Source organism: Equus przewalskii, chromosome 29 (assembly GCF_037783145.1).
Source record: "Equus przewalskii isolate Varuska chromosome 29, EquPr2, whole genome shotgun sequence".
In the NCBI taxonomy this organism is placed as follows: Eukaryota; Metazoa; Chordata; class Mammalia; order Perissodactyla; family Equidae; genus Equus; species Equus przewalskii.
Genome location: NC_091859.1, coordinates 41,107,856 through 41,129,436, shown reverse-complemented (window position 1 = coordinate 41,129,436; position 21,581 = coordinate 41,107,856). Strand labels below are relative to the sequence as shown.

General features: G+C 62.1%; 1 protein-coding gene across 2 annotated transcripts in view; it reads left to right on the top strand.

Annotated features, from left to right (window-relative positions):
- The first annotated feature begins 2,236 nt into the window (after positions 1-2,236).
- Positions 2,237-21,581, top strand: part of SHISAL1 (shisa like 1) — a 75,851-nt gene continuing 56,506 nt past the window's right edge. The window contains exon 1 of one of the 2 annotated variants that reach the window (XM_070600043.1): positions 2,237-2,409. The gene's annotated coding sequence lies outside the window, so the exon portion shown is untranslated. The remainder of the gene's footprint in view (positions 2,410-21,581) is intronic. The other variant, XM_070600040.1, reaches the window with a different exon arrangement.

The window sequence follows — 21,581 nt, the reverse complement described above, 5'->3', positions numbered from 1 at the left end:
CTCAGGGCACCTAGAGAGGAGGCTGGGCAGGCCGGGAGGGCAGCCGGGCCTCGCGGGACAGGGCCCAGAACGCCGGGAACAGGTGACTGTGTTTTAGCCACAGAAAGTCAGCTTGGTGGAGGTCTAATGCCCCGTGTCACCACCCTCCAGGCTGTGAGCTTCTTCTGGGCTCTGGTGTCACACACCCGGGACAGGCCCGGAGCCTGCTCAGTGAGGGGGGGCAGGGAGGAGGGGCTCCCCGGAATGACAAGGCTCTTCAACACGCGCCACGCGCGCACGCACGCACACACACCGTGCACAGTTGTGATGACCCTCAGGACACAGCCTCTGCCTGCAAGGAGCTCAGAGGATGCTCACCTCTCAACCCAAGCCCCACCAGTGTGAGCACGGGGACCCCGGGCCTGTTTCTCAGCCTCTCTGGTCCTCGGTTTCCATGATAATGTGGGGTGATCACGGCTGCCTCTCAGGAGGGTCTTCAGGCTCCCGGTGAAGTGCTTCTTGTCTCCTGTCTCGTTGGAGCCTCTCGGCATCAGGGAAGGAGGCACAGGATGTGACCCCTGTGGGGAGGAGAGCTGTCCCAGGTAGGGAGCCAGGCTCGGGGGTCCAGGTGGTCTGGGCTGCAGCCCTGGCTCTGCCCCTGGCCGGCTGTGTGGCTCAGGATGGGTGCCTGACCTCTCTGAGCCCCAGGTGCCTCCTCTGTAATACGGGGAGGATATGACCCAGCGCTGTGGTGAGGAATAAGTAAAACTAAGTGCGTAGACGGCTACAGCCCGGTTTCCAGTGAGTTCAGTCGATGGCTGTAAAAGGGAAGCCAGGTTCAGAGGCGGGGAAGGGCTCCGCCTGTGCTCCAGGGCACTCGAATCCACTCTCCCTCCCCAAACGACCCAGGGATAAACCATCCTCACCACCATCCTCGTTGCTGCTCCCTCTGCAGGGTCCTTGAAGGGGCTGCAATGTGCCCCCACGTGACCTTCCTTACCACGGGAGGTCACTGGGCCAGGGACAGAGGAAGACGGGAAAACAGGCTTCCTGAGCTCGGCTCACTGGCTCCAGGCCACAGAGTCTAGATCAGCGATGCCCTGCAGGTGAGGGGGGACATGGGGGCCAACAGGAAACAGGGGGCTGCTGGGGAGCAGAGATGGAGAGGAGGAGGGCGGGAACAGGGGAGCCCCCCTAGCAGTCAGCTGGCCAGGGAAGCAGGGTTCCCATGGGAAACTGCACGGAGGGTCTCATCTGCCGTGAAGGAGTCTCCTGCCACACCTGGCCCTGCCAGGACCACCTGGCTCAGGGTCCGGCTGGAAAGAACGTCGGCTTGACAAGAACCGCAGCAGGAAGCACACCGTGGGGTGGGGCCCTCCTGTGGCAGATGCAGGAGGGGCTGCCAGGACCAGTGACACCTGGCAGAAGGGGGTCCCATGTTCCTGCAGGGAGGGGCTGGGGAGCCCCTGGAGCCGGCCTGGCGAGGGCTGGGGAGCAGCCAGCAAGGAGGCGGGTGAGCGAGCTGGTGGGGCTGGGGAGCCGGAATGAGAGCAGAGCCGGTGGGAGAGGAGGAGAGAGGCAGGAAGGAGGGGGGAAGGAAAAAAAGGAAGAAGGAACAAAGGAGAGAGGAAGGGACACAATGAAGGAAGGGAAAGAGGAAGGGGAGAAGGGAAAGCAGAAGGGGGAAAGGAGAGAAAAAAAAGCAAAGAAGGAAAAAGAGAGTGAGAAGAAAGAACGAAGGACAAGAGGAAGAGATTGCTCAAGACAAAACGAAGAGAAGCACAAGGCACCGGCGAGGGGAGGAAAAGAGACTGCGAAAGAAAAAATGAGAAGGAGAGAGAAGGGGGGGAGACAGAGGGAAGGTGGGGGGTACGAGAGGGAGAGAGCGAGAAGGAGAGAGAGAGAGAAGGAGAGAGAGAGAAAGGAGAGAGAGGGGGAGCGAGCGGGAGAGGAGGCGCCGCGGGCGCTGGCGAGGGGGGCCGGCGGCGGCGCGGCGGGGCGGCTGGAGCGCAGCGCGCGAGGGGGCAGCAGAGGGCGAGGCGCGGGCGGCAAGAGGGGAGCGGGCAGCGCGGCGGCGCGGGCCGGGCGAGCATGAGCGCGGCGGCGGCGGGCGCGGCGCGGGGCGCGGGGCCGGCGGGCGGGCGGGCCGCCCAGTAGCCGCGGGCGGGCGGCGGGGCATGCGGCCGGTGGCCGGACCACGAGCCGGAGCCCCAGCCCGAGCCCGAGCGCCGCGCCGCGCCCCGCGCGCCTAGGAGCGGGCTGCTTGCCGCGCCGGCCCCGGAGCCCCGGAGCCCCGGAGCCCAGCGCCCCCGCGCCCCCGGGGCCGGGACAACTGTTGCGGCGGCGGCGCGGCGGGGGCTCGGCGGGCGGCTCAGCCCGCGGGCGCCGGGCCGGCGGCGGAGCGAGGAGCGAGCGCGCGGCGGGCACGAGGTGAGCGGCGCCCGGCGGGCGGCGGGCGGGGGCCGGGGGGAGGGGCGCGCCGGCCGGTCCGACGCGGGGAGAGGGGCCGGGGCGGAGCTCCTGGCAGAGGATGGTCCCGCGAGTGGGGGGCGGGGTCTTCGGCACCCCGGCTCCCGGGAAGGGGTGCGGGCGCCCGGGGCGGGGAGGGGTGGGCGCCCCGGGGAGGCGGGCTCGGTGCGTTGGGGGGTCCGCGGTGCTTTGGAAAGAGGCCGGGGACGCCCAGGCGAGAGTTTGGGGGCTGGAGCCCTGTCGGGCAGCCTGTGCCCTGGCATTGGGGTCCGCGCCGCGGCTCACGAAGGTCGGGGTCGCTGAACCCTGGAGAGGACCGGGCCGGGTCCGAGGAGCAGTCCGGGGCGCATCGTGCCGGGACGCGGCTGCTGGGAGCGGATTCCGCGTCCGAGGTGGGGACCGGCGTCCGAGAACCGAGTCTGCGAGCGCAGCGAGCCGGGAGCCCCTTGCGCGCCGGGCAGAGTTCCGGAGGCGCGTGGGGACCCGGCCGGTTCTGGGGGTCCCGGCTGAGCTGCGCGGGCGACAGGAAGGCCCCTCCGAGTGCGTGCCCCTCGCTCCCCTCCCGCCGCGTGGCCCCAGCGGAGCCGCCGCCGCCTCCCAGGGCCGAGTCAATATTGATCCCGCGCCTGGGGCCGGGTGGCCCGGCGGCGGCCTCCGAAGCTCATTAGCGCCCGCGGTTGCCATGGCAACGAGACCCCAAGCGTCTTCAGGTTATATTTATTCTAATTATTATTATCATTATTAGTATTAGTATTTGCTACTCAGCCAGAGGAAAAAAGAGAGGAGGGCAAAAACCCAGCTCGTCCTGGCGCCTCCAACTGTCATTTCTTTGGAGAGAGGCAGGGCGGCCGGTGGGCCAGGGCGCCGTGCGGGGGTGGGTGCGCGTGCGGGTTGCCCGGGCCGCACCCTGGGGGCCGTGGGGCCGGGAAGGGGAGTTACATAATCTGCCGTGGGAGTCTGTCTGTACGCCTCCTTGTGTCTGCCCTGCCTCTCCCTGCCTCTCAGATCCCTTGGCTCAGTGAGTGATCTTGCCTAAGGAACCCCAGACCTGAATGGGAAGAGCAGAAAGTGCCCTGGCCTGGAGTCAAGGGGGGAGGGGGACCTCCAGTCCTCTCTTCCTCACTGTGTGACCTTGAGCAAGGCCCTTGAGTCCTGAGCCTCTGTTTTTCCATCTGTAAAGTAGCATGGAGCCATTCCCATCTGCGAAGCTTGCCCCACTTTGAAAGCCCTGTAAGTTCTGACTGTGTGCTGCTGGCTGTGTGACCCCAGGCTGCTGCCTGCCCTTCTCTGGACTCAGTTTCCTAGTCTACAGAATGAGGGCCTGGTCCCTCAGTCACTGGCATTCTGGGAGCCCCCCTCCGGGCTATGACTGAAGTACGTTCAGCCAGCAAGTTGGGCTCTGTTGAGACCCAGGCTAAGGGGAGCTCCTCCGTCACCCCTTGTCCCGTCACCTGTCAGGCGGTCTGAGTGTGGCCAGGGAGCAGGCAGCCCCGTGGAACATGGGGACTTTTCATCAGCAGTAGGCTGCAAGGTTTGGTTGGAAATGTCATTGAAAACCAACATCAGAATAATCCTCAGCCTCTGGTGTCAGCCCAGGACAAGCCCCGGGCTGGTCAGGGTTGCCTGGAATTGGGGGTCCCTCCCGCATCCCCTGGCTGTGTGACCCCCCAGGGCAGGACACCTCCCTGTAAGCCGTCTGTCTCTCTGGAGAGGCTGTTGCTCCGTCTGTCCTGGCTGGGGCTTGAGTGTGGAGCAAGAGGTGGCCAGAAAGTTCTCTGAAGCCGGGTGGCCCCTGCCCTTGTGGCTGGAGCTGAGAGCCCCAGGTAGGGGTTCTGCCTGGTTCTTTAATGTCACCGTCACACCGAGTTCCTGGCTCTCACTCAGGCATCTGGGAGGGATAAACCGATGGGGGAAGCCGAGGGGAAGGAGTCTGGCTTGGAGCCGCGTGTGTGTCTCTGTTTGTGTCTCTTTGTGTCAATGCGTGTGTCCCCCTCCCACCCTCCCGGGCCACCCAGCCTGGAGCTTCCCAGGGCAGCCGAACTGGACAGGAGGGGTGAGGGCAGGGCCAGCGCTGCTCAGACCTTTGTGCGTGGGAGCGGAGGACGGAGGCCTGCCCAGGGCTGAGAGCCGCTCCCTCGGTCCTGGCCATCCGTTCCTTCTCTCCCCTTCCTCAGCCAACTCAGGGGCCCCGTGGCAGCCACTGGAGGCGTCAGCTCTGCCCTTGACGGCTCTTGTGGAAATGGCCCCTGACAAGCCCGCGGGGTGAGAGCCCTGCCTGGGGGAAGCCAAGGCTGTGGGGCTGCAGGGCGGGGGGGCATCTGCCCCAGAGAGCCCGAGGTGGGGCCTGGCCGGGGTGGGGGGGGAGCCTGGTCCAGAAGGCAGGTGTGACTCAGCCAGAAGAAGGGAGGGGCGGCAGGTGTTCTGGGCAGAGACCCTGGGGGTGAAGATGCAGATGCAGATGTGTAGGAGGGAGAGGGAAGCACCCTGTGGACACGGACCCCGGGCCTGGGAGCTGGGGCGGGGCAGGGCTGGGGCTGCAGGACTAGAGGACAGTGGGAGCTAGTGCAGCTGGAGCAGCGCCGGCAGGGGAGCTGGATACCACCCCCCGCCCCTCGGGCCTGGGCGAGGGTTCAGAGAGCAGGGGTGGGGCTGGGGAGACGGGAGGATGGGTGAGTTTGCAGCTTGGACGCTTACGTGGCTGGTGGGGGGAGCCCGGGGTTGGGGTGGGCAGAGGGGGGACCATTGGGAGGATGAGAAGAGGAGTCTGGTGTCCAGCTCTCTAGGACAGTCGGCCTAACCCTCGCCAGTCCCCGCTTCCTGCCCGGCTGTGGGAGGGGACTGCGCCTGGCCAGGCCTTTGGCTCCTGGGATGGGGAGGCAGCGAGTGGACACCAGCTCCGGCAGCTTCAACTCTCTGCGTCTGTAACACACGACTTTGCTGTCTGGGGGGAAGGCTGCACCCCACAGCGGGAGGATTGCCCTTGAGCGTAAAAGCCTGAAGGCCTACTATGCACCAGGTACCGTGCTGAGCATGCGCCGAGCCCATCATCTCATTTAATCCTCACACCCACCCTGTGAGCTGGTGGTGACGATCGGTCCTGTCGTACAGTTGAGAAAACAGGCTGGGAGAGGTTAAAAATAACCCTGCTCGTAGCGTGCTCTCACCACTACGCTACCCGACCTGGAGCCCAGCCCCTGCCCGACGGCCATCAGGGGACTCTTCAGACCCAGTGCAGTGAGCCACTTCAGGGCCACATCTCCTGAGTCTCTTCCTAGTCGTTGTTCTGTTCACTCTCCTCCGGACTGATCTGCGTGTGGCCTGTCTTGGGCTCAGATGAAAGGTATCCCCTCCCTGTACCTCTATTAACTCAGCCTCTGTCTCTTTACCTTCTCCCCAGCCAAGTCATGCAACAGATTCACGCTGATCTGAGGATGGACTAACAGCCCCATCCCTGGCTCCCCCAGAGCGGCTTTTCCCAGCCCAGCTGCTCTTTCCAGAAGTTATAGAAACCATAGTCAACCCCTAAGAACCGTGTGGTCTTGTCTCCTAAACGTTCCTCTATAAGGTGGGGTCCTGAGCATCTAGAGCTGGTGAATGGAGGCCGGTGACCGGAGGCCCTGGGCCACGCCCTCCTGAGGACATCAGGTGCCACCCACTCTGTTGGTGATGGTCTCCCCCTGCACGGGGCCTGGCAGGGAGGCGGTCCCATCTTCTCCTCCCACTCTCCCTCTCTCTGTTCTTCCTTCCCTGCCTTCCTTCTTCCGGCACACGCATCCCTTGACCCCTTTTCTGTGTGTGACCCCCCTGGGGAGGTGGAGGAGACCCCAAGCCCCCTCAGACCTACTTCCAGGGAGGCTCTGCCTAGACATGACCAAGACTCAGCATCAGTTTGATGACTGACTATACGAATAAATAATTCTCTAGTTGAGATAGTGACTGTTCCAGCACCCCTGCACCTGCTAATGTACCTCCTCCTACCCCCTGGCTTGGCCCACTTGTGACAAGCCCCTCCTTCCTTGCCCCCTAGCCGTGACCAGGTTGGAAATTTTCTGAAGGGCCTTCTCTGGGCATCCTGACTTTGCCACTCAATGGCAAGTCACTTGCCCCCTGAGCCTGGATTTTTAGCGATGCGGGCACGTGAGGGTTGGTGGGGAGAAGGCCCGGGGAGGGTCTTGGGCATGGGAGCCCCACTTGCCGTAGCCTGTAGTTGGGGGCAGACAGAGACAGGGACCCCAGCATCTCCGAGTCCCGTGTGCTGGGCTGTGATGGAGGGAAGCCCCAGGGGCTGCGGCCAGGCCTGGAGGGAGCTGGAAGCTTGTCCGCTTTCCCGACGGGGACACCGAGGCCCAGAGTAGGCTGGGGACTGTTCAAGGTCACAGCCAACCAGGCATCCACGAAGGCAGGGGATGTTGGGGATGTGATGCAGACCTGATGGGCGTGGTCCACAGGCCTCTGGGGCGGCTCCCTGGGGTGGGGGGCGGGGTGCAAACCCTTCCTGGCTGGTGCCTTTGCCCTAAAACCCCCAGGCTCTCCCTTCAGAAACAGGCTTCCCGTCTCCCCCTCCCTGGCCATCCAAGTGGAAAAGCAAAAGCAGAGATGAAATTCCAGTGCTTCCTGTCCCCTATCTGCGACGTCAGACGTGAATGGAGCGTTTACTTTGCGCGTTCCCGACCTGGCCCCCTGCCCTCCCCCGTCTGGGACACTCCCGCCCCGCCATCCCTCGGCACGAGCACCTCTCAGCAGATGCGCGCAAACTCGCCTTCAGAAAACCAAGAAATAATGCATGAGTTTCCCAAATTACACCCATTTAACACTGAATTAAGTTCTGGAAGCTCTTAACAGAGCCCTGGGAGGAAAAAAAAAATTTTTTTTTTTTGTTCACACTTCCCTGGAAAATGAGACAAACCGTGATCTTTTAAAACCCAGCTACATAATCTGATTATTCCTCCCCGGCAAGCCGCAGAGAAGTGCCCGGCGAGGGCGGGGTGGCGAGATGCGCATGGGGAAATGGGGCCGCGAAAGTTTGTCTCCTGCGCCAGATTCCGAGCTCCTCGCTGCCTGATGGGCTCAAAATAAAGCGCTGCTTTCTTAGATATTGGCACAAATTAAAGATAAAGGCAAATTCCTTCCATAATCCAGCGTGAGAATTTCCTCGGCGGCTCCCGGAGCAGGTTGCAGCAACGCTGGTGGTTTGCCTGCCTTGCCGGGAGAGGCTTCATGTGCAGCTGGCTTCATGGACCAGCAGAAAGCGCATTAGCTTCCATTCATTCCGCGTTTCCCCAGCACTTACGCTGTGCTGGACGCAGCGCCCGGCCCAGGGGACAGGGGACGATTAAACAGGAGCCTGCTAGGTTTTGCAGTTGTGTGTGTTGGAGGCAGGAGAACAAAAGAAAAACAACCATCTTCGAGGTCCCACCCTACCTGAGGGGTCAGGGAGGGCTTCCTGGAGGAGGTAACTTTTGGCTTGGGTCTTGAAGGGTGGGTAGGAGTGTGCCAGGCACAAGGGGGCAGGGGGCATTTCAGGAGCAGCCTGAGGAAGGTCTTGAAGTCACAGCCAGACAGGACTCTGGAACCCAAGGCTCCAGCTCAGACAGGCTCTAGGAGAGGAGGAGGCAAGTATAGGAAGCCGCTGTGTGGAAATCCTAAAAATCGAATCAAAGAACCACAGTTACTAATGCCAAAGTCTAGGAAGTCCCCTTTCTCTGTCCACTGGAGTCTTGCTCCTGGGCAGCAGTGCAGGCCAGGCCTCAGGACGTGGGTTCTGGGATGCCCGTGCCCCAGCTGCCGGCTCTGAGCTCCGCTCTCTTCGTCCGGAAGATGGGGTGATGGAGCCCGTTTGCAGGAAGCCTGGTATCGTCATGGAGCCCCCGAGGCCCGGCCAATTGTGTTCGGCCTCCCGCTCTGTGGGAACCCCGCATGCCCACCCACAGATTTGCTTCTGAAGGTCTTTGCTGTTTAGGTTTTCCAGAGAGCAGGGCGGGATGATGCAACTGCCTGGAATCGGCCCCTGGGGCTGAGAGGCCTCTGGGGAGTGAGCCGAGGCCCCTGTCAGGGCGCCCAGCCAGAGGCAGGCTCCTGGCACAGATCCCCCCGAGCAGCCTGGGGTCACCAGCTCCACCCTGCCCCAGGCTCCCCTCTGCAGCTTGCAGAACCTCTGAGCCTCGGTGTCCTCATCTGTGAAATGGGTGACATGAGAGCCAGACAAGATCCATTTGCAGAAGGTGCCCAGTTAGCACGGGGTGTGCGTTCAGCACCCGCAGCTCTCTGTGCTCTGACTTTGTTACTGTTTCACGGGAACTCCGCTGTGACTCTGCTAGTGTTGCAAATCTGTCCGTCCCGTGCCCCCAGGGCAGGCATTCTACCACCGGGATGTCCATCGAATGAGGAAATGAGTCACGGAGCTGTTGGGCCCAGTGCTGTCTGCCCAGCGTCATGGCAACTGCAGAGCGGGGCACAGTGGGAGCCCGCTCCGGAGCGCACGGCCAGTTCAAACCCCGGCGCCACCTCCTACCCGCACCAACGTCGGCTGGTTATTTCTCTCTCTGAGCCTCAGTGTCCTCATTTTCAAAATGAGGTTGATAATGATGGTGATGATAATAACTTACCAGGTGTCATGAGGCTCAGAGGTGGGGATTGTAACATTCGGGCTCCCTCATTGATTATGGTGGTAGCCCTTATTTATTCCCCGCCCCCCCGAGCTCTGGAGGGACTGTCAGGGTTCGAATCCCAGTCTTCACCCCTACTGGCTGTGTGACCTTGGGCAGGTTATATAACCCCTCTGAGCCTCAGTCTCCTCATCCAGAAATGGGGCTAGCAGCCCCCTCACAGGGTTCTTGCAAGAATTAAACGATTTGATCTAAGACACATGCTTGGTGCAGAGCCTGGCACGCAGTCAGTGCTCAGGAAGTGTTGCTGTCATTGTCGTCACCACCGCTACAGGTAATAACAAGCACCCAGGAGGAACAGAAGCAGTGGAGCTTCTCCGTGTCCCTGAAGGGTGGAGATAGCATCGTTCCCGGTTCAGCTCTGTAGCCAGAGCCTCGCCCAGGCGTGCTTTGGACAGGCCTGTGAATGAAGGGATGTTTGCATGCATGAGCGGGTGGATGGATGGATGGGTGCGTGGGTGAGTGAATGAATGAAGGATGGCTGTTGGGAAACATCGAAGCCTGAGATCAGGGCAGCACAGGAAGGTGCCGAAGGACGAGGCCGAGGCTTCCTCCTGAGGGCCATGAGCAGTGGGGTAGAATGAGCTTTGCAGCCAGATATGACTCTCTTCTCTGCACGAACATTTGTTGTCCCCATTCCAGGGGCCCAGGGATGGCGGCCCGAGTCTGGGTCTCCAGGCCACCTAGTGTTCGCGAGAGTTTGCTTCCGGAGCTGGACAGAGCCGGGTTCAGGCTGTGGCTTCTGCCCCTTTCGCACAGAGAAGTCCCCGTGTGTCTCTGCACCTGCGTTTCCTCCTTCGTAGTATGGGGACAATGCTGCCTTCCTCTGGGCCGTGGTGCTGCGCGAAGATAAGGTGGCTGGGGATGGTCTTTAATCTGGAGGGGTACACGGGAAGTGGAGAAGGTGTTGGGGCTCCTCTTGGGGGGTGACAGGGAGCACGGGAGATCGAGGAGCAGAAGGGTGGCGAGGTGCAGGCGGAGTTTATGGAACGCCAGCCCGTGGGCCACCCTGGACTGTCTGATTCCCTCCTGACGGGTCCCCTGGGGAGGGACGGGGAGGAGGGCACCACCACCCTGCACCAGAAGTAAGCCTGCCAGAGCCACAGAACGGCCTCAGGGACGGGAGCCCTGCGCCCCAGGCCCCCGGGGTCCCTGGCCTGCTGGAGAGCCCTCCCGTCCTGGGTGCTTTGCAAACACCACCTGATTTAATCCTGGGAACCCTCCCTCAGCAAGGACGGCTCAGAGAAGTGATGTGACTTCCCCGTGGGCACGCAGCCTCGAGGCAGCAAAGCCAGGATGTGGATCTGGCCGCTTCCACTCTTCCCACTGGGGGAGGCCGGATAGGCTTAGTGGTCAGGAGGGGTGCTGGCGGGGTGGCGCAGGGTCACCACACTCGTGTGCCCACCCCTCACCACTGTGTGGCCTCCCCCAGCCACCTCGCTCCTCTCTGCCCCAGTTTCCTTCTCTGTAAAATGGGGTCCACAGCAGGCCCTCCTGCGTCATGTCTGGGGGACGGTCACTGAGGGGCCAGGCGGAGGGCTCCAGAAGGGAGCCCTTCACACGTTTGTTACCGACATTTGAAGCCCCTCTCTCTGAGGAGAGAAAAACAGGGGAGCAAGCCCCTGGGGAAGGGGGGAGCCTGGCAGAGCTGGTGAGCTGCTCTGGGGTGGCCCCAGCATCGCCTGGGCCTGGAGGTCGGAGGTCGAGGGGGCCAGGGTCTTTGACATCCAGGGTCTGGTTTCTGCTGCCGCCTGCAGCCTCCTCAGAGGGGCTGGGGTGAGACAGGAGCAGGCCAGCCATTTGCCCGGGTACGTGTCGTGTGATTGTTCCCTTCTGAGGTTGCACCGAGGGCTTGCCCTGGTGGCTCGAGGGCTGCAGGAAGAGGGCACGGTCACCCCTTCTGCCCCATGTCTGAGTCCTGCCTGAGGGATTGCACAGATGTGGGTGACGACAGAGGGCGGGGGAGCAATTCTGCCTGGAGGAAAGGGGCCGAGCATCAAGGAGGCCTGCCCAGAGGAGGCGGCACCCAAGGCAGTGGGGGATAAATGGACCAGGTGGATGAGCAAGGGGCTGGGGGGGCCACTGAGGCAGAGGGAGCCCCACATATGGAGCCCAGAGGAAGGAGTTTGGGGAACTTTCGGGGCTTCAGCATGGCTGTCCCGTGGCACTTGTGGAAAGCTGAGCTGGCGAGGCTGCAGAAGCGGCCGTGGCCTGACGTCCCAGGACTCCGGTGAGTTAGGGAGTTGACTCTGCAGACCCAGGAGGGCAGATACGTGGCTGGGTGTCACCGCTGGTCGCTGCCGTGCCTGGGGCAGACATTGCTAATCAATCCTTCACAGAAGGGGTCAGGCTGTGCCCAGCCCCACCCCCAGGCAGCCCCAACAGTCGATCCTGAGGGGACCCCTGTAGGCCCTGCTGCTGTGGGCAATGGGGATAACGACGGTCCCTCGCAGTTGCTTACGTTGGTGGCTCAGCCCAGCACCTAGGATCCTTTCCTGATGGGAGAGGAGGGCAGGTCGCAGCCTCCAACGCCGCCCGGGCTGCCACGCTCCTGTGCGGCCCCGGCCCCACGGTGCATGGTGAGTTGGGTCCTTCCTCGGAAAGCAGAGCCGTCCCGTCCAGGGCCAAGAGGTTTGCAGTGCGCCCACCTGGAGTGCAGACCCCTTACCAGGGAGAGGCCCTGTCCGGCTGTCCCCTGCAGATCCCCAGGCCGGCAGCTGAGCCCGGGGCAGCCCAGGGAGGACCTGGGCCTGGCGGGACTCTGGGGTGAGGAAGGATTAGCAAACTTTTCTCCTGAAATTCAAACAATTGGACAATCTGTTCTGGATCGATTTAGAAGCAGTGAGGTGACAAAAAAAAATCAGAAAATATAGTGTGAAAGCTATTTTCTCTCGCTCTCGGTTGGGAAGAGGGATGAGCTGGAGTTTATTTGTGGACCGTCCACGGCCATGGCCAGGGCTCGTCACCTCCCCGCTGCCCCTCCCCTACTGCCTGCCACCGCCTCCTCCACGCCCAGTTCTGGGTCTCAGAGGAGCGTCAGCATCAGCCCCGGCTCTGGCCTCGGGGAGCCAACAGCCTGCAGGGGCCTCAGACATGGACATAGCCAAGAGGGGCACCCTGAAGGAGGTCCCTCCTGGGCAGGCAATGGGTGGGAGACATGGAGAGCCTCCTTCCCACTCCAGACCAAGGCATCTCCATGCCGAGGACTGTGTGTCTGTCTGGTTCAATCCTGTATCCTCAGGGCCTAGGTTGGGACTGGCCTGTAGGAGGTGCTCAATGAAAGTTTCCTGCTTGAATGATGGATGGAAGAGAGGAAGGAAGGGTGGATGGAAGAGAGGAAGGGATGATGGATGGAAGAGAGGAAGGTAGGGTGGATGGAAGAGAGGAGGGGATGGTGGATGGAAGAGAGAAATGGATGGGTGGATGGAAGAGAGGAAGGGATGGTGGATGGAAGAGAGGAAGAGATGGTGGATGGAAGAGAGGAAGGGATGGTGGATGGAAGAGAGGAATGGATGAGGGATGGAAGAGAGGAATGGAGGGAGGATGGAAGAGAGGAAGGGATGATGGATGGAAGAGAGGAAGGGAGGGAGGATGGAAGAGAGGAATGGATGAGGGAGGCAGGAAGGAGACCCAGGCTTTGAATGAAGCGACCTGCTCATGTTAACATGTCTGTTAGTGGTAGAGATCTGTCACCCCAAGACCTGGATGTCCCCCGCCACACCTGTCCCTGGGCCGGGAGCTAGGCCTGCGACATTTGGGGGCCTCCCACACCAACGCCCCTTTCTTTGCTGTGCTCAGTCCATCCCACTCCTGACACAACGCCCACACGTAGTCTTTCACGACTTGAGCCGAATGCTGATTGTTTTAAATAAGCTCGTTCAGTGTGAGGCCAGGCCCCCTCCACCAGAGCTTTCTGGAGTCTGCATCATCCCCAAAGGGAAGGGGCTCCCGAGGGGCCGTGGTGACTTGAGTCCCCTTGATGGAGGAGTTCATTCAGAGGCTAGATCTTCAGGGTTGTCCTCAGTGTGAGGGGAGGGGTGGGGCTCCAGCACCGCGTGGGCAATGGGACCGGCTGATTCCATAAGCCCTATCTTCTGTTGTGCCCCAGGTGCTGGCAGAGGGGAAATTCCACTGCTTTCGTTGTGGGGAGTGACCGCTCTCCCCACCACCACTTCCTCCCCAGGGCCCAAGCCCAATAGCCTGACGCCTGGAAAGAACGTTAACTTGGAAGCCAGGCCAGCTTGGGTCCAAGTCCTAACAGCCAGCAGCTGTGTGACCTTGGGCAGGTGACACAACCTCTCTGAGTCTTAGTTTTCTCATCTGCAAACTGGGAGCAGCATCCCCTCCTTTTCTGAAAATTAGAGGAGACAATATTTGTGAGATGCCTGTCACAGGGCTGGACACACAGTAGGTGCTCAAGAAATAGTCTGTTTCTCCCGCTTCTGCTGTGTGAAAGGCCAATTACTACACACAGTTTAACTCTCGTTTGGGTTCTGCGTCCACAGCTGCAAGCCTGTGGGCTCCAGGCCAGGGCAGGACCCGCAGCTGACAGTGGTGGGTCTATGCCACTCACCATGAGCCCTGTGAGCCCAAAATGTCTACGCGGCCACCCTGGAGCTGTGTGGGTTGTGCCCGGCGTGGCCAGCACGTGGAGCGAGCCTGTGCTGAGGCTAGAGCCTGAGCGCCTGTCTCTGGTCTGCTCCGTGGGAGCTGTGTGACCCCCAGAAATCACGGCCTCTCTGAGCTCCCCTGTCCTCACTGAGGCCAGTAACCTCCTCTGCACCACTTCTTGCATATGTTGTCTCCTCTACTCCTGTTACCACCCAACTGAAGCTGGGGTTGGCACCCCACTCTACAGGGGGACACCCAGACAGGCGAAGTCACGTGTCCAGGGGCTCAGGGTGACCATGTCCCCTCCCACAGGCCCATCTGCACCCTCCGTCCGTCCTTGGCCAGGCACGGGCCCATCCCCCACCTCCGAGCGGTTCTGTTCTGCCCTTGCCCTCCCCCTGCTGATTGGGTTTCCTGCCGACACGGCTCGTTCATAAATGCTTTTTGATGTTGCCTCTCCATTCCCGGGAAATTTCTGAGCCAGCTTTCCTCAGAGCGGCACGTGAGCTAGACCTCTGTAATTCTGTTTACCTAGATGTCCACCTGTGCTGTCAGATTTCTCAGCTTCCTCCCGTTATAAGCAATGTTCATCTTTCAAAAGCAGGAGGCCTGCTTGGGTGGGCTGGGGAGTAGCGTTGACCCACGGAGGATGCCTGTGGTCGAGCCTCGTCCTCCAGCGCCAGACCCTGCTCCAGGCCCGAGGTGGACCCCTGGCTGGGCAGGGCGGGTGTGGGCCTGGGGGCTGGGCCTTCCTCGGCAGGGGCCTGTGCTCTGCCCCTCTCCCCCTGCTCCCTCGAGAGCATCTTTTGTGTCAGGGTGTCAGCAGAGACCCCAGGGGATGTCAGAGGGCTCCGGCCGCTGAGTGGATGCTGGCAGCCACGTTGACTGGTGGCTCTTTTGTTCGCAGAGTGCAAACGCAGGATCAGAGTGGTTCTCCAGTTCGGGAGGGCAGAGCGGCAGTGGGATTAAGCAGAGGAAGCGCTGGCTGCTGGGGGGACCCCCCAGGCTGCAGGGGGGGCGGGGAGCAGACAGGGAGAGGAGAGCGCCCCTGAGATGGCTCAGAACGCTTCAGTCTGATTCCAGAGCCTGGCTCCCAACCTGACACCTGACAGCACCTGGACATGGTGACCCTGGGCCTGAGAGCTGGGCTGCCTCCGGATCTCCAAAACAGTTTGACACTGCCATCCTCCTGGAACGGAACGGGGACTCCAGGAGCCTGCGTCTAAGAGGCAGGCATGAGAAGGCGTCTTCCCTCTGTCTGGGTCCCCCTGCATCCCTCACGCCTGTCCAGTGACTGACCACCCCTTCTCCCCCCGAGGGGCCGGCAGAGGCAGGTGGCAAAGCCGGAGGGGGCCCACGGGGCTGGGATGGCGGGGGAGTTCAGTTTGGGGTGCAACAAGTTTGGGGTGCCAGGGGCCCCTGAAGTGGAGACGAGCTTGAGAGGCCGCTGTCTGTTTAGGTCTGGGCCCTGCGGGGCTGGTGGGGGTGAGCGAGGGTTTGCAGAGCTTGGGGAGGACGGCAGAGGGCCACTTCCTGCCCCCTCTGGGAGTGACCTTTGCCCTTGCTGCCTGACCATCGCACCCAGGGAGCCCTCTTGGGTGTGGACCGTCCCTGGCTCTCTGTGGGCCAGCGAGGCTGACGGGTATGGTGACCGGGGCCGGCTAACCAGTGGGGCAGCCGACGCTTTCAAGAGGGGCATTGGGTCCTGGCCTGCCTGTCAGGGGCCGCTGGCTCGCTGCCAGCTCAGCAGCTTTGGTGCCAATTGGGAAGAAGAGTGTGGGCGGGAGGCCCACCAACCCCCAGAGGTCAAGTGGGGTCCAGCGGCGTTACCAGTGGGCCTGGTCCCTCCCGGCCGGCGGTGGGGGTGAAGGGTGCCAGGTCAGGTTGGGGAGCCGGCTGGGCTGCGCGCCATCCCTATGGTCTCTGCTGGGGCCCTATTTGCATAATTTTGAAGTTGATTGGCCTAAAGGCAGCTTCGCTTAATCACAGCTGACGAGTCTCTGGTTGCAGCAGCAGCTGCTGCCAATTAGCCGCGTTGGTGCCACAGTTTGTTATAACTCGCATCCCTCCCCCAGCCCCTTATCAGGCCCGAAGGGATGAGCAGGCCGGTTCAGCGCCGGCTCCCCGCGTGCGCCACAGCCCAGGGCCTCTCCAACCCAGAGATGCCCGTGGTGCTCGTCTGTGAACTGCTCTCGGGGGTTCAGGGGCTAACGCAGGGGTCCCCGGCTGGGGCTACCTGGTTTTGTTAATAAAGTTTCACTGGAACCCACCATCAACCCCGCGCCCCGTGTCGTCCGCTGCTGCCCTCCCGTGGCAGCGGCAGAGGTGCATAGTTTCGACGCTGCCCAAGGGCCCGCAGCGCTGCCAGCATCTGCAGTCTGCCCCTCTGCAGAACGGCTCCCGGCCTCCGGTCCAGCCCAGCAGGCCTGGGATGTGGCTGTGCACCTGAGGCCTCTGGAAGGCTGGGGAATGCAGATTCCTTGACGGCACACCAGTTCTAATCCAGCGGGTCCAGGGGGCCCGAGAGCCTGTGTTTCTGACCAGCTTCCATGGCGCGCAGGACCCCACTCCAGGCAGCCCTGGTCCCGCCCCTCCAGGATCGCTCACGACAGTTTCCACTCAGCTCGTCCTACTCTGAACACAATCCCCACTGGACAGAAGAGGAAACAGAAGGTCTGAGAGGCCCCTCGATTCTCCCGAGGCCCTGAGCTGACAAGCTCTGGAGGCCCCACCGCACCCTTGACGCAGGCACCTCACCCCAGATACAGAGCACCTGCTTATAACACACCTGCGTACAACACAACCCAGGGTACAACACACCCAAGTACAACACACCCAGGTACAACACACCCAGGTACAACACACCCCAGGGTACAACACACCCAGGTACAACACACCCCAGGGTATAACACACCCAGGTACAACACACCCCAGAGTACAACACACCCAGGTACAACACACCCCAGGGTACAACACACCCAGGTACAACACACCCCAGGGTACAACACACCCCAGGTACAACACACCCCAGAGTACAACACACCCAGGTACAACACAACCCAGGGTACAACACACCCCAGGGTACAACATACCCAGGTATAACACACCCAGGTACAACACACCCCAGGGTACAACACAACCCAGGTACAACACACCCGAGTACAACACACCCCAGTACAACACACCCGGGTACAACATACCCAGGTACAACACACCCAGGTACAACACACCCCAGGGTACAACACACCCAGGTACAACACACCCCAGGGTACAACACACCCAGGTACAACACACCCAGGTACAACACACCCCAGGGTACAACACACCCAGGTACAACACACCCCAGGGTACAACACGCCCAGGTACAACACACCCCAGGGTACAACACACCCCAGGTACAACACACCCAGGTACAACACACCCCAGGGTACAACACGCCCAGGTACAACACACCCCAGGGTACAACACACCCAGGTACAACACACCCCAGGGTACAACACACCCGGGTACCACACACCCCAGGCGTGCTTCCCTCGGCTGCCACACGCCCCGGCCGGGCTCCTTGCTGGGGTGTTCTCTGTCCACCCTGGGCCCTGCTGTTAGGAACGGCGACACCTTGACAAGTCACAGAATGCCGTCATCCCCTGGGTTGGGGGAGAATGATCGTGGGAGGTCAGGGGTCAAGGGCACGGCCCAGAGCGCTGGGCACCTCGTGGGGGTTTTGCGGTCCCCGCTCCCATATCTGCAGTGCGCTGGCTGTGTGTGCTGTGTGCCGGTGCCGCTCTCTCGGTGTCCCCACCGTGGGGGGAGACCTGTCCTGCCTTCGCTACGGCACTTGAGTCACCTTGATGGTCAAGGGCGCCTCGAGCAGACGTGCTCTTCATCCCCCTCCTGTTCCCATGACCCGGGGAGTGGGGGCCAGGGTGCCCACTCCCAGCGGAGGCGCCTGAGCCCCCCAAGGCCGGTGACCTGCCCAGGCGGGAGAAGTGGCTCTGGGCTTCCATCTCTGGCTTCCGTAGGTTGGGCAGGTCCAGCTGCTCAGGGCACATCTCTGGCTTATGGGAAGACATTTCATGCCCACGAGTCCCCAGTTGACAGATGAGGAAACCGAGGCACAGGGCAAAGGGACAGGGTGTCTGGGGCTCGCTGGGAGGAGGCTGGGAATCCACATGGAGACACATGCTTACTGGACTCGGAAGATCCAGCACCAGAGACCAGCCTGCTTAACCAACTGCCCAACACGGCCCCGTGTGGCCGCCCCGCCCCGTCCCGCAGGACCCCCTCCCCCCTCGCCCTGTCACAAAGATGTGCATTCTTCAAAAGCACACGTTTCTCAGCTGTTTCTGCCCTGTGAGTTGGGGCACGCTGAGCTGCATCCGGGGACTTGAACTCCTCCACCCTGTGTTGCTCAGACGCCCGGGACACTGGTGTGGCCGCCGTCCGCTTTGACAGCTGGCGGGTTCCAGTGTTTGGACGCGCTGCGATGCGTTTTCCCGTCTATCCGTTTGGGTTGTCTCCAGGGTTTTCCTCTTGTAAACAGTGCTGCCGAGAACATTCTGGTGCCTGGTGCCCGCCAGCCAGCAGGGCCTTCGCTGAGCCCAGGAGGGGTGTTGGTTCATCATGCAGTCGCTGAGGACCCACTGTGCGCAAGCGGCTGTAGGGGACAGAGCGTCCCGAGCCTGCGGTGGGGTCATCCTCCCTGCAGGTGCCCTCCCCCAGCCCGCCAGGCCGGCTGGTCTGGGTCGTGGTCCAGCCTCCGTCAGAGGCAGTGAAGGAGTTCCTTCTGCGTGGGGTGATCTTGTGGGTAACTGGAAAGATGTTGCTATGCTTTCCTACGTCATCGGCCTCTGGACCTGGCAAACGGGTTCGCTTCGAACAGTAGCTTAAAAACAGCAAGGCGGCCCAGGCTCAGAGAGGCGAAGGGGCTTGCCCAGGGCCACACAGCTGAGAAGCGGCAGAGTTGGGACTCGAGTCCGAGTGTTGGGGCCCCAAGCTGAGAGCCTGCCCTCCGGTCCTCTGCTCCTGCACTGGCGCTCAGGCCAGAGGCAGGGGCCGCCCCGTACCTTGCTAAGCGCTGCTCAAAAATTCGTCCCATTTTCATTGCTCTACATGAACCCTCAGCCCCACCTTGTGTGTCCCGGACCTTCTGCGGGGAGCGCCCTCCCGCTCTTACTCACCTGTGGGCGTCCACTGCCAACCCTGGGTCTGAGTTGAGTCTGCCACAAACTGGCTGAGTGACCCAGGACAAGTTACTTACACTCTCTGTGCCTCAGTTGCCTTAGCTGTAAATTGAGGGTAATCACAGCTCCTCCTAATCATGAGGATTAAGTGGATTCCCACCCCCCACCCCCAGGCCGGGTCAGGCACTTCTGCTGGGCTCCCGTGGCGCAGGTCACTCTGATGTGCTGCTGTCCGCCCGGCCCGGGTCTAGATAAGGGGCATTCAGGCCAGTCCACTCAGCCTCTGGCTGCTGGAAGCAGAGCAGCTGCGTCTTCAAGGGCCAAGAAGGGAGGTTTCTCTCTAGCCCAGCTCTAGACGGCCGGACTCCAGTGATGGGAGGGAGCGAGGGGGAGGGAGCTGACCTCCTACGTGGCCTGGCTTTGAATGCCACCCGTGGCACTGCCCATGACAGAAATGCCAGCTCAGGGCACAGCACAGGGACCAGGACTCACAAAGGCCTGGGAGATGGCAGTGGGCTGGGGGCAGGTGGCTGGCGAAAGGAGAGATGTGGCTGCAGAGGCCAGCGGGTCCTCTGGCCGTGTCCAGATGGTCATGTGCCCTCTCTGGCAGACAGGTCCCTCTGCTACTGGGTGGGGATGGGCCGGAGGGGTTATGAAAGGGAGGGACAGCCGGGAGGGTCAGCCAGCTTTGGGGTCAGGTGGACCCTGCCCCACCTCCACCCCGTAGGCTGTCTGTGCCTCAGTTTCCTTCCTCATAGGGCTGAAGGGGGGACTGAAGGCGCTCGCCATGCACCTGCAGGTCCGGGGCCTGGCAGGGAGGAGAGGCTGGAGCAGCGATCACTGACCCGCCTCGACCAGCGGAGCCCGAGGGCCTGGGGAGTCACACAAATCGAGTCACGGGAAGGAAGCATCCGCCCGGATCCCGCATGGCAGCCCCGACTTGGCCCCTCCTGGCTGGGAGGCCTCATGGGGAGCGTGCTGAGTTTGCTCATCTGTGAAATGGGGCCCTGGGTGGGGTGCTGTGAAGACACAGGCGGTTAGACGGGAGCTTGGCTGGGGGGATGGTCACCAGGTGGCGGCCCCAGGCTCACCTAGGGCCTGGGCTCTCCAGCTGCCCGCCCTGCCCCGCCCCGCCCAGAGGAACAGGCTGGGTTCTTGTAGCACGGCGGGCCGGCCGGTGTTGGAGGGCGCTCCGTTGCCTCTGCAACGTCCGACCGAGAGGCTCTCCTTTTATTGGGGTTCAGGGTTGGTTGAGGCAGAGAGTGGGAAGCCCAGCAGCTGTGGAGGACTGGGCTTCTGGTCTCTGAGTCGCAGAGCTAGGCAGGTAATGGATGTCCCGTGGAAGCTCCCAGATCCACACCATGCACAGGCGTGCCCTCCTTCAGGTGCAAACCCTCGCTGAGCCCGGCCACGTTCCGGGATCCCTACCCTGGGCAAGCCCCCAGCCTCAGGGAGGAGCCAGGCAGGGCCACAGAATGACCCTCAGGTACAGAAGAATGTGAGGGGCCTCAGTGAAGCCTGTGCCAAGGGAAGGGAGAGGAGAGCAGCGTCTGGGTAGTGGGGCTGGGAGCCCTGTGGGAGGTGCAAAGACACTGGCATTGGACCAGCTGCTCAAGTCCAGGCTCCTACCCCTGCAGGCTGTGTGACCTTGGCAAGTTGCTGAGCATCTCTGTGCCTCAGTGTCCTCGTATCAGAGCCTAGCAGAGAAGGTGGGCAGGAAGAGAGGGTCAAAGCTCAGACAAGCTCCATGCTTCATGGACCAGCGAGGAGGCCCAGATGGGAGGGAGGACAGAGGAAGCTGGGGGTCTGACCCAGACCAACTCCACTCCCCCCACCCACGTTCTCCCTTCAAGCTCTTCTCAGGTCAGCCACCTTCGGGAGCCCTGCCCCAGCACCCACTGCTCTGGACCCGGCACACTTTCCCCTCCCCCTCCCACCCTGCTTGCTGGATAGCCTTCTCTCCCCGCGTGTGCACCGGGCTAGCCAGGCAGAGGACAGGGCAGACAGACCCCGGCCCACTGCGGGTCGTGGCTGGCCCCTGTGTGAGCGGCCCCCTCCCCCATCCAATACGGGCTCGGGAATGCACAGAAGCGCCCGGCGCACAGTAGGTGCTCAGCGGCTGGCCCCTGCCCTCGCCTCTGCCTCCCCACCCAGTCATCACTAGAGAGGGCTGAGACCCCCATTTACGGTGGTCCCCCTGAGTCGTGGGTGGCCCCGTAGAGGCCCATTGGCACCTACTATGTGCCAGGAGTGCTCCCCACCCCCCACGGGCCCTGCCTGCTGCTCCGGCCTCATGGCACTTCCTAGCCCTCCCTGGCTCCTGCTGCCCTGGCCTCCTCCCCAAGCTCTGTCCCACCCCTTGGCCTTTGCGGGTGCTGGGCTGCTCCCTCGCCAGGCCCACCCTCCCCTGTCTGGATAAGGCCTGCTCACCTGTCAGTATCTCTTTCCTTGGGCTGCCCTCCACCCAGGCCAGGCCAGGGCCCTCCTGTGTGATCAGACACCCTGAGTCAGTCATGGGGGTGTTTGGTTGGCCTCGTGGGGGTGGGATGGGTCTGCTCAGCCCGCCCAGTGTCACACTCAGTATGGGATGAATGAATGAATGAATGAATGCATGCATGCCTCCGTCACCTCCTTGGCCCTTCCCAACATCCCTTCAGGGTGGGTGTGTATCCCCATT